We start from the raw sequence: 13,072 nt of genomic DNA, 5'->3' as shown, positions 1-13,072 counted from the left end.
ACAAACAGAGGAATTCTTTGTGGATTGCATTGAACTTTGCAATGCAGATAAGAAAGAATGGATTGGCCCTTTAACTGGGAACGAGATTGTCATTCCCTTTAAGCTTGATACTGGCGCGCAGGTGAATTTAATATTGTTTCAAGACTATAAGACTTTTAGAGTAAAACCTAAAATTCATCCAGCCAAAGTGAAAGTTACAGGGTACACTGGGGAGGAAATTCCTGTGAAAGGTACATGCTTAGTGACACTGAAATATAAGGGACGACAGTTTAAAACATCTCTACTGATTGTGGATAAAAACGTACAACTGATTCTAGGATTAAGTTCCTGTGAGAAACTAAGCTTGCTAAAGAAAGTTTTTATGGTGACATCACAAGTAGAAGATGACTGCAAATCGATGTTTACAGAATACAGAGACTTGTTTGAAGGTCTAGGTTGTTTGCCTGGAGAGCAAAAAATAAATATAGACACGCAAGTTTCTTCAGTGATACACCCCTGTAGAAAAGTGCCGTTTGGACTTAGAGAAAAACTGAACAAGAGTTAAATCGCATGGAAGCCTTGGGTGTGATACAGAAAGTTGATGAGCCTACTGAATGGGTAAGCTCCTTAGTAATTGTTGAAAAGAAAAATGGACAACTCAGAATATCTCTAGACCCCAGAGATTTAAACAAAGCTATTAAACGAGAACATTTCAAACTACCAACCAGAGATGAAATCATGTTGCAATTTGCGGGAGCAAAATGGTTCAGTAAATTGGACGCATCTTCAGGATTCTGGCAAATGAAGCTAGATGAGGCCAGCTCAAAGCTTTGTACATTTAATACACCAGAAGGTTGATACAGATTTCTTCGACTACCATATGGAATATTGTCTGCTCCAGAAGTATATCACAAAAAGATGCACATGATTTTTGAACATATTCCAGGTGTTGAAACAATGATGGATGACATTATTGTTTGGGGATCTACAAAGGAAGAACATGATTATAGATTGAGACAAGTAATGGAACTTGTCAAGAAAGTGAATCTAAAGCTAAACAAGGACAAATGTGAATTTGGCGTGAATACACTTACCTTTATGGGTGACATGGGGGGAAATTTACTAAGATTCGTATTTTCCAGATTCAGGTCAAAGTTCAATCACGAATGACATCGAAAGTGTAAAACTGCAACTTTTTGAATTTATTACGACTAATTTACTAAGCTGTCGTATTCGGGTTTTTCTTTTGTTCCGATGTCGATGTCATTCGTGTTTTTTTATTGTTTTTTACGGCAGTGATTAGCAAAACACTGCCGACTTTTTTTACAATTAATCTCGGCCGGATCTGTGTGATCCGTGCTGGGGTTCTTTTTTTTTTTTTTTTTATTATTAAACACTGTAAAATCTTTTTAAAAAATTGCGTGGGGTCCCCCCTCCTAAGCATAACCAGCCTCGGGCTCTTTGAGCCGATCCTGGTTGCAGAAATATGGGGAAAAAATTGACAGGGGTTCCCCCATATTTAAGCAACCAGCATCGGGCTCTGCGCCTGGTCCTGGTTCCAAAAATACGGGGGACAAAAAGAGTAGGGGTCCCCCGTATTTTTAAAACCAGCACCGGGCTCCACTAGCTGGACAGATAATGCCACAGCCGGGGGTCACTTTTATATAGTGCCCTGCGGCCGTGGCATCAAAAATCCAACTAGTCACCCCTGGCCGGGGTACCCTGGGGGAGTGGGGACCCCTTCAATCAAGGGGTCCCCCCCCCCCAGCCACCCAAGGGCCAGGGGTGAAGCCCGAGGCTGTCCCCCCCCCCATCCAATGGGCTGCGGATGGGGGGGCTGATAGCCTTTGTTGTCAAAGAAAAGATATTGTTTTTAGTAGCAGTACTACAAGTCCCAGCAAGCCTCCCCCGCATGCTGGTACTTGGAGAACCACAAGTACCAGCATGCGGCGGAAAAACGGGCCCGCTGGTACCTGTAGTACTACTACTAAAAAAATACCCAAAAAAACACAAGACACACACACCGTGAAAGTATAATTTTATTACATACATACACACATACATACATACTTACCTTATGTTCCCACGCAGGTCGGTCCTCTTCTCCAGTAGAATCCAAGGGGTACCTGTTGAAGAAATTATACTCACGAGATCCAGGGGCCCAGGGTCCTCGGAGAAATCCTTTGTAATCCACGTACATGAAAAAAAAAAAAAAACGCTTACCCGAGCCACGCACTAAAAGGGGACCCATGTTTTCACATGGATCCCCTTTTCCCGACTGCCAGAAAACCCACTCTGACTTCTGTCTAAGTGGGTTTCCTCAGCCAATCAGGGAGCGCCACGTTGTAGCACTCTCCTGATCGGCTGTGTGCTCCTGTCCTAACTGACAGGCAGCACACGGCAGTGTTACAATGTAGCGCCTATGCGCTACATTGTAACCAATGCTGGGAACTTTCTGCCCTGCGGTTGACCTAAAGTGACGTCACCGCTGAGCAGAAAGTTCCCAGCATTGGTTACAATGGAGCGCATAGGCGCTACATTGTAACACTGCCGTGTGCCGCCTGTCAGTTAGGACAGGAGCACACAGCCGATCAGGAGAGTGCTACAACGTGGCACTCCCTGATTGGCTGAAGAAACCCACTTAGACATCAGTCAGAGTGGGTTTCTGGCAGTCGGGAAAAGGGGATCCATGTGTAAACATGGGTCCCCTTTTAGTGCGTGGCTCGGGTGTCCGTTTTGTTATTTTTTTCAAGTACGTGGATTACACCTGGATTCCCCGAGGACCCTGGACCCCTGGATCTCGTGAGTATAATTTCTTCAACAGGTACCCCTTGGATTCTACTGGAGAAGAGGACCGACCTGCGTGGGAACATAAGGTAAGTATGTATGTATGTGTGTATGTATGTAATAAAATTATACTTTCACGGTGTGTGTGTCTTGTGTTTTTTTGGGTATTTTTTTAGTAGTAGTACTACAGGTACCAGCGGGCCCGTTTTTCCGCCGCATGCTGGTACTTGTGGTTCTCCAAGTACCAGCATGCGGGGGAGGCTTGCTGGGACTTGTAGTACTGCTACTAAAAACAATATCTTTTCTTTGACAACAAAGGCTATCAGCCCCCCCATCCGCAGCCCATTGGATGGGGGGGGGGCAGCCTCGGGCTTCACCCCTGGCCCTTGGGTGGCTGGGGGGGGGGACCCCTTGATTGAAGGGGTCCCCACTCCCCCAGGGTACCCCGGCCAGGGGTGACTAGTGGGATTTTTGATGCCACGGCCGCAGGGCACTATATAAAAGTGACCCCCGGCTGTGGCATTATCTGTCCAGCTAGTGGAGCCCGGTGCTGGTTTTAAAAATACGGGGGACCCCTACTCTTTTTGTCCCCCGTATTTTTGGAACCAGGACCAGGCGCAGAGCCCGATGCTGGTTGCTTAAATATGGGGGAACCCCTGTCAATTTTTTCCCCATATTTCTGCAACCAGGATCGGCTCAAAGAGCCCGAGGCTGGTTATGCTTAGGAGGGGGGACCCCACGCAATTTTTTTTTTTAAAAATAAGCACTTTCCCACCCCTTCCCACTGATATACATGCACGGATCTCATGGATCCGTGCATGCCTATCCAATCACGAATAAAAAAAAAAGGTCTGTTTTTTTTAGCACTTTTTTACGAGTTGTAATTTTTCACGGCAGTGTTTGTTTTTTTTTTTGCTTTGCACTTCTTAGTAAATGACCGAGATTCATACTTAAACAGCCGCGTTTTGACCGATGGTGTATTCATTCGTGATTTTTTTCCTAGGACTTCAAAATATTACGAATGCCCTCATCACTGCCGTGATTATTGCTTAGTAAATTACCGAGATGACACTTTGATGAAAAAACGGCATCTCGGTCAAAATCAGGACCTTAGTAAATTTACCCCATGGTCTCTGATCAAGGTGTAAAACATGGTCCAAGGAAAATATCAGCCATAGTGAACATGGAATGTCCTAACAACAAAGACGACGTCAGAAGATTCCTAGGAATGATTACTTACTTAGGAAAGTTTATTTCTCAACTCTCTGAATGAACAGCCTCTCTTAGATGGTTGTTGGACAAAGATAACGAGTGGATGTGGTCACATGAACAAGAAGAAAGTTGGCAAAACTTGAAACAGATCATTACAGAGCAACCAGTGTTAAAATTCTTTGATCCTGCAAAAAGAATAAGAATTTCAGCAGATGCTTCGCAATTTGGCCTAGGCTCAGTGCTGTTATAAGAACATGATGATACATGGCAACCAGTAATCTATGCATCAAGAGCACTGACAAGTGCTGAAACAAGGTATGCTCAGATAGAAAAAGAACTTCTAGCGATCACATAAGCATGTGAGCGATTTCATCAGTTTGTGTATGGTCAAACATTTACAGTGGAAACTGACCACAAGCCATTGGTAGCTATCATGACTAAATCATTACATGACTGTCCCATGAGAATTCAACGAATGCTTATCAGACTACAGAAATATGATGTACACTTGCTGTACTATCCCGGCAAATACATGTACATTGCTGATACACTTTCTCATGCTGTAGACAAAGTGAAGGTTCCAAAAGTCTGATGGATGAAGAGATAGAAGCCTATGTTAATTTGATCGTAGCTTCTCTACCAGTTTCTCTTGCAAGACAAGAACAGATTAGGAAAGAAACTGAGACAGATGACACAATGAAAGTGTTGAAAGATATCATTCTGAAAGGTTGGCCAGCAGAAAAACATGCGTGCCCGCTGTCTATCCATGATTATTGGATGTACCGCAGTGACCTTACAGTTGTCGATGGTATTATTTACAAAGGCAATAGGTTTGTCATACCTGCACGACTAAGAAAAACTATGCTGTGCAGGATACATGAAGGCCACTTAGGAGAAGAAAAATGTAAGCGGAGAGCGCGTGAAGTTATGTATTGGCCAAGAATGAACCAAGACATAGCACAGACTACAGCTACATGTGAATTATGTCTTACGTATAGACCGAAACAACAAGCCGAGCCACTGAGTCGTCACGCAGTGCCAGAGAGACCGTACCAGAAAGTTGGCGCAGATTTGTTTGATTGTAATGGGAAAACGTACATTGTCGTGACTGATTATTACTCTAACTACCCTGAGGTGAAGACACTACATACAACTACTAGTAAAGCCGTAATCAATTGCATGAAGTCAATCTTTGCAAGGCATGGTGTTCCTATGGAAGTGTTCACTGACAATGGTCCTCAGTTTTCCAGTGCTGAATTTAGACAATTTGCTGATGAGTGGGAATTTGTCCATACTACGTCAAGTCCCCACTATCCACTCTCAAATGGGTTGGTGGAAAGTTCAGTAAAAACTGTAGAGTCTCATGAAAAAAGCTCAAGAAGGTAAAGAAGATTTCTACAAAAGTCTTTTAATCTACCGCTGTACACCTTTACAGAATGGACTTTCTCCTGCACAAATGCTGATGGGAAGGAGGATTAGAGCAAATCTCCAGATACATGATGAACTGCTTAATACACATAACTCAGCGTTGGTCAGACTGAGTAAGGAACGTCAACAGGCGAAACAGAAACTGTTCCATGACAGGCGAACAAGACGCTTATCTGATCTAAAATCAGGTGACCAAGTCCGTCTCAGAGATCACGAGAAAGGTATTTGGGTGCAGAAAGGTATTGTGCAAGCACAAGTAGCACCAATATCTTATACTATACGTACAGAGCATGGAACGGAAGTAAGAAGAAATCTGGTGGATTTAAGATCTCAACCTAACCATAATGAAGACAACATGACTGAAGAATACCCTTCATCTGACATGTATGATGATCCTGATAATGGTGAACCAACGACAATTCTAGAAAGGTCCAACATGGTCGATGAAACACAGACTGTGTATGAAAGACCCAAAAGGGAAATACGCAGACCTGAGAGACTCATTGAAACGTGTTAGATGTTCTTAATGTGACGTTTGTTAATTGTTGCATTGAAGCGTATAGGGCTTATCTTTAAAGAAAAGAGGATGTGATGTTAGTGTATTAGAATGCTTAATATTTGTAGACACTCCCTTACTAATCTGTGTAAGCCTGAATCTTCAGTGATGGTCCCTAGGGCCAGGAGGATGCTGGGAAGTGGGTGGTCCAGTGTGCAGTGTGTCTGGAGTTGGTGATGGAATAAACAGCACAGCAGTGAACTCGCATGTCTCTGTGTCCTGATGACTGGATTTACAAACATATGAACAAAACACCGGTCTGTGAATGGACTGCACCACAGGAGTAGTAATGTTTTTTTCTATCCATTATTTAACTCCTGAGGTATTTGTTGTGATTCTCACTGTGAATTTATTCTGCCATCCCTGCGCTGGGACATCCCATCAGAATCTCTCATCAGCAGATCTGCACATCTATTCTTCTATCAAGGTAGGTCTCCCACTGTACTTTCATTCTGCTGATCATTGCCCAGGCACACTGGGAAGCAGTAGAAGAAGTGTATTAATGACACCTGATCTTCATTTTTTCTCTTTTAGATAAAGCAGGCTGACATGATGGGACTGGAGGATGTTATGAGTGGGATGGACTTGAAAGCATGAGGGGGCAGGGGCTGGAATGATGGGGGTGGGAGAAGATTCAGGCATGAGGTTAGAGGAGGTTGGCATAAATGGAGAGGTCTTAGAGGAGGCTAGCATAAGCGGAGAGAAGACTGACATGAGGGGAGTGGGAGAAGAGGTTGGTATGAATGGAGAGGGTCTCAAAGGAGGCTAGCATAAGGGTAGAGGAGCCTGACATGAGGGGAGTGGAAGGGGAGGTTTTCGTGAGAGGAGAAGAGGTTTGCATGAACGGAGAGGAGTCAGAGGAGTCTGGCATGAGGGGAGACGAGGCACAAGACAGGAAAGGAGAGGAGACATGGGAGCAGTAGGCAGTAGAAGAGACTTAGGAGGGGAGAGGAGGCAGGAGACTAAGGAGGTGAGTGGATGAAGGAGACTGAAGGTGTGTACATACGGTGAGATATATCCTTGCGATTTTGACTGTATAGCCAAAATAGCATGGAAAGTTAGTGCAAATCGTAAGGTGTGATAGCCAGCTTGCGAGACCGATGCGATCCCGATGCACACTCCAGCAGGGTCAGCATCGCAAGGTTAGATAGAATGTACAGGCAAGTCAATACAGAACAAAAATATAGGAATATTGAGTGCGCAATAGAGCAGCAGGTAAAGTCTCAAAGTATCCTAGAGGTTTCCTCCAACCCCCACCAATAAAGTGCACAAAAAAGAAGAAAATTGGAAACCGAGACTTAACTAGCGCTTCTTTCACTTCTGTTGATGCTCGTCCCCTCACACAATTCCGTCATTCACAACTGAATGCCATATAAATAGAAAAAGTGCATATAGTGAAATACTGTTTTTAATAGTAAACACATAACACACACAATATTAAAATACAAATGGATAGTCAGATATTGCACAAATCCCTCCAAATAAACATGATAGGCTAATTACCAGATGATTCAGAACTGGTTATTAAGCAGTTCTAAATGCGCATGATAGATGTAATCAGGGATTTCCTGACAGTCCCATCATGCTAGTAAACGTTCTTACTGGATACTGGTGCTTATGTCCGTCCCCAGACAAGCCTGGGGACAGACATAAGCACCAGTATCCAGTAAGAACGTTTACTAGCATGATGGGACTGTCAGGAAATCCCTAATTACATCTATCATGCGCATTTAGAACTGCTTAATAACCAGTTCTGAATCATCTGGTAATTAGCCTATCATGTTTATTTGGAGGGATTTGTGCAATATCTGACTATCCATTTGTATTTTAATAGTGTGTGTGTTATGTGTTTACTATTAAAAACAGTATTTCACTATATGCACTTTTTCTATTTATATGGCATTCAGTTGTGAATGACGGAATTGTGTGAGGGGACGAGCATCAACAGGTGTACAGGCAAGTCAATTTGGACTATCTAGTACTAAAATATAGTCAAAATTGGTACTTCGTCAAAATCGCACATAGGTGGTCATTCCGAGTTGTTCGCTCGGTAATTTTTTTCGCATCGCAGCGATTTTCCGCTTAGTGCGCATGCGCAATGTCCGCACTGCGACTGCGCCAAGTAACTTTGCTATGCAGTTAGGTATTTTACTCACGGTTTTTTCTTCGTTCTGGTGATCGTAATGTGATTGACAGGAAGTGGGTGTTTCTGGGCGGAAACAGGCCATTTTATGGGCGTGTGGGAAAAAACGCTACCGTTTCTGGGAAAAACGCGGGAGTGGCTGGAGAAACGGAGGAGTGTCTAGGGCGAACGCTGGGTGTGTTTGTGACGTCAAACCAGGAACGACAAGCACTGACTTGATCGCACTGGCAGAGTAAGTCTCGAGCTACTCAGAAACTGCACAGAGATGTCTTTTTGCAATATTGCAAATCTTTCGTTCGCAATTTTAAGAAGCTAAGATTCACTCCCAGTAGGCGGCGGCTTAGCGTGTGCAAAGCTGCTAAAAGCAGCTTGCGAGCGAACAACTCGGAATGAGGGCCATAGCCAATATTGCATAGTCAAAATCAAAGATAACCAAAATCTCACCGTGTGTATGCACCTTTAGGACGGAACAGGACTCAAGAGAGATCACTCAGGACAAACTGGTAAGTGTGCTGCTGCAGAAAATAAAAATAGGAGAGAGGGAGGAGATTCTTCTGTAGTTTTCTTTTTGTTTGTGTTTTCCCTCTGATGTAGGTTTTTTTTAGCAGGAAAAGGGGATAAAATGTTCACTTAACATTTTTTTTAAAGTAATGTTAATTATCTTAATTATCTTTTTCAGAAACACCTGCCACTTTCCTGTGTTTAGACAAACAAAACAGAACTTAAAAGACGAGTTGCAGGAAGTTGTCAAGTCAGCAAAATCAGGTAGGACAGGGCTCCAATTCATTTTGTGAAAATGTTCTTTTACATTTTTTACTATCGTATTCTTTTAGGCTACGAGCCCCTATCTAAAGGCTGCATCTAACGAGCAGGGCCTTCTTTCATCATGTGCTTATCCATTTTCTTACTTTAATCATCTTCAACTGCACCAAATCCAGCAGTTTTCTGCCACTGATACTTATTCCAGTGTCATCTGCTGATGTAGCTATGTTTATTTACCCTGTACTTGTCCTATACTGTCATCAACTGTAAGTTGATGTTTTCCTGTTTGATTATTTGTTTATGTACTCTGTAATTGGGCGCTGCGGATCCCTTGTGGCGCCATATAAATAAAGGATAATAATAATAATAATAATTAGAAATTTGGGACAGGATAGCATGGTTAGGTTTTCTGTGTAGGATTATTGCAGCTTTCACTGAGCAAAGCAACAAGCTGCCAAGATCCAGTACCACTTAAAATTCTGCTCTGCCTCGGCTCAGTAGGATCTGGTCATGATCAACACGGTCGGGATCCCAGCAGTCGGTATTTATTCCAAGCCTGACGACGGTTGGAATAAATACCGAAACGTTGCTACCGATGGGTTGAGGTCCCATTATTTATGTAAGTCCTGTGAGTGCCGCTCGTTCAGCTTTGTGTGTGTGTGTATATATATTTATTTATTGAATTGTTGAGGATAAGTGAGTTTACTTTGGTGAGTGCTGGGTTCTCTGTTTGTATTTATTAGAGCGATGTGGTCATGGGCTACATGCACCCCGCCCTGTGAGTGGTAAGTACAGCTGTGTACCCCGCTTCTGTGGTGGAGAGTGCAGTGTTACATGCACCTCACCCTGTGAGTGGTAAGTGCATAGCTGTGCCCCGCTTCTGGTGTGGTGAGTGCTGTGGTTTTTCCTCTGTGTGTATATGAAGGGGTTAATCTATGGTTAGCTCTTATTAACCGTGGCCACTAGCTTTCTCATGCACCCCTGTGTGGACTTTATTATCCTGAACCTGTCTCAGCTGTTCTTTAGCAATCATCTTTGAGCCAGTGCAATAGGTGACTAGTGTGCCTTTAAAAGCCATAAAGTCTGTGGCAGGTACACATTACATCTAGCAGGCAGATGATGCAGCAGTGTGGTAGTCAGGTTTTAAGACTCTGTGATAGTGTAGGACCTGCATGAAGGTGGGGTACCTTGAAAATCGGTATGCAGGCTTCCGTGCATTGGCCAATCCACCAACTAAACCCCCATCATTTATTTATTGAATTGTTGAGGATAAGTGAGTTTACTTTGGTGAGTGCTGGGTTCTCTGTTTGTATTTATTAGAGCGATGTGGTCATGGGCTACATGCACCCCGCCCTGTGAGTGGTAAGTACAGCTGTGTACCCTGCTTCTGTGGTGGAGAGTGCAGTGTTACATGCACCCCACCCTGTGAGTGGTAAGTGCATAGCTGTGCCCCGCTTCTGGTGTGGTGAGTGCTGTGGTTTTTCCTCTGTGTGTATATGAAGGGGTTAATCTATGGTTAGCTCTTATTAACCGTGGCCACTAGCTTTCTCATGCACCCCTGTGTGGACTTTATTATCCTGAACCTGTCTCAGCTGTTCTTTAGCAATCATCTTTGAGCCAGTGCAATAGGTGACTAGTGTGCCTTTAAAAGCCATAAAGTCTGTGGCAGGTACACATTACATCTAGCAGGCAGATGATGCAGCAGTGTGGTAGTCAGGTTTTAAGACTCTGTGATAGTGTAGGACCTGCTTGAAGGTGGGGTACCTTGAAAATCGGTATGCAGGCTTCCGTGCATTGGCCAATCCACCAACTAAACCCCCATCATTTATTTATTGAATTGTTGAGGATAAGTGAGTTTACTTTGGTGAGTGCTGGGTTCTCTGTTTGTATTTATTAGAGCGATGTGGTCATGGGCTACATGCACCCCGCCCTGTGAGTGGTAAGTACAGCTGTGTACCCCGCTTCTGTGGTGGAGAGTGCAGTGTTACATGCACCCCACCCTGTGAGTGGTAAGTGCATAGCTGTGCCCCGCTTCTGGTGTGGTGAGTGCTGTGGTTTTTCCTCTGTGTGTGTATATATATATATATATATATATATATATATATATATATTATTTATTATATAGTTTCTTATATAGTGCAGCATATTCCATTGCACTTTACAACTAGAACAACAGTAATAGAACAAAACTGGGTAAAAACAGACAGACATAGAGGTAGGAAGGCCCTGCTCGCAAGCTTATGTGTGTATATATATATATATATATATATAAAATTGTTGCAGATAAGTTTAAATACTACCTCATTCAATCATTAAAAAAAAGACTTTTTGGAGTGGTTTTTGGAAAATTTGCCAATTAAGTGATTAGGGGGGTAATTCAGACCTGATCACTGCTGTGCGTTTTCGCAGAGCGGGCGATCAGGCACAAACTGCGCATACACCGCAATGTGCAGGCGTGGTGCATGGGTACAAACTGGATCGCCGCTCAGGGATGAGTTTGTGCAACGGATCCGTGGGTGTCAACTGACCGTTTTCAGGGAGTGCCTGGAAAAATGCAGGCGTGTCCATACGTTTGCAGGGAGGGTTCCTGACGTCAATTCCGGTCCCTGACAGGCTGATGTGATTGCAGCGGCAGAGTAATTCCTGGGCTGCGCAGAGATTGCACAAAATCTGTTTGTACAGCTCTGCTACACATGCGTTCGCACACTTGCACAGCTAAAATACACTCCCCCTGTAGGCGGCGACTATCTGATCGCAGCGCTGCAAAAATCGCTTGCTAGCGATCAGGTCTAAATTAGGCCCTAATATGTAAGCCAGCCACAAGCCTACTGTGGGGGTGTGGTATGAAAGCTCAACGTTCAGAATGTAGACACCAAAATGTGTACATGGTCTATATATCAACATTCACAATGCTGACATGGACATAATGGCATAGACAGCTTAACTAACCCTAACCCTAACCACAGTCTCACCCTAAATTAAACTCTAAAATCAGTTGTCAACATTCTATTTGTCAGCATGTCAGCATGGGGCAGTACGGATGGTGTAATGGTTAGCATTACTGCCTCACAGCACTGAGGTTATGGGTTCGATTCCCACCATGGCCCTAACTGTGTGGAGTTTGTATATTCTCCCCACACTTGCGTGGGTTTCCTCCGTGTACTCCGGTTTCCTCCCAAAATCCAAAAATATACTGGTAGGTTAATTGGATCCCTATCAAATTAACCCTAGTGTGAATGTAGATAGATTGTAAACTCCACTGGGGCAGGAACTGATGTGAATGGCCAAATATTCTCTGTAAAGTGCTGCGGAATATGTGTGCGCTATATAAATAACTAGTAATAAATAAATAAATAAATGTCATGTTGACATTCTGCCATTGTCGATCTCTATCTGTCTGTCTCTTTCTGTCTGTCTGTGTATCTATCTAGATTAGGATAAACTGGTATACCAGTGTGAGTGACAACACATGTTACTATCTATCTATCTATCTATCTATCTATCTATCTATCTATCTATCTATCTATCTATCTAGTAACAGTTTCTTATATAGCGCAGCTTATTCCCTTGCGCTTTACAGTTGGATCAGTAAACAGTGATAGAGTAAAACTGGGTAAAAACAGACAGACATGGAGGTAGAAAGGCCCTGCTCGCAAACTTACAATCTATACAACTCTTACTGCTATGTTGATAAATTAAAAGTAAAATACAAAGACACACTGTTTGCACAAAATACTGAAATAGCAGCTAATAAATACGGAATGCATCCAACATTTTAAATGTCGGTATTTTAACCATGTCGGTATTTTGATCTAGTCGGTATTTTGATCATCGGTCAATTGTTTTTGGTATTTTGACCGTTGTGACTTTGATTGTAGGTAAATCATACTGATCCCCTAACCAGTGGCGTAAGTTCGCCCCAGTCGCCCGGAGGCATGATAAGTGTTGGTGCCACCCCCTACATACTGTATACACACACACCCTTCATATGTAGCTATCCGGCACTCATGTTGAACAGTAGTAGCGTGCTCAGGTGCCTTTCCCAATAGTAATATAGATACACATACAAAGTGGACGCACTCCAAGTCAGTCATCACAATAAAATAGACACCAGCATACCTTTATAGCAAATCTACAGTACTCCCTCACCCACTAGCGTGTCACAATGTAGATGCTTTGGCGCAGTGGTGTGCCGATATACAGTA

Source organism: Pseudophryne corroboree, chromosome 3 (assembly GCF_028390025.1).
Source record: "Pseudophryne corroboree isolate aPseCor3 chromosome 3, aPseCor3.hap2, whole genome shotgun sequence".
Lineage (NCBI taxonomy): Eukaryota > Metazoa > Chordata > Amphibia > Anura > Myobatrachidae > Pseudophryne > Pseudophryne corroboree.
Note: the sequence above shows the minus strand (reverse complement) of the source record.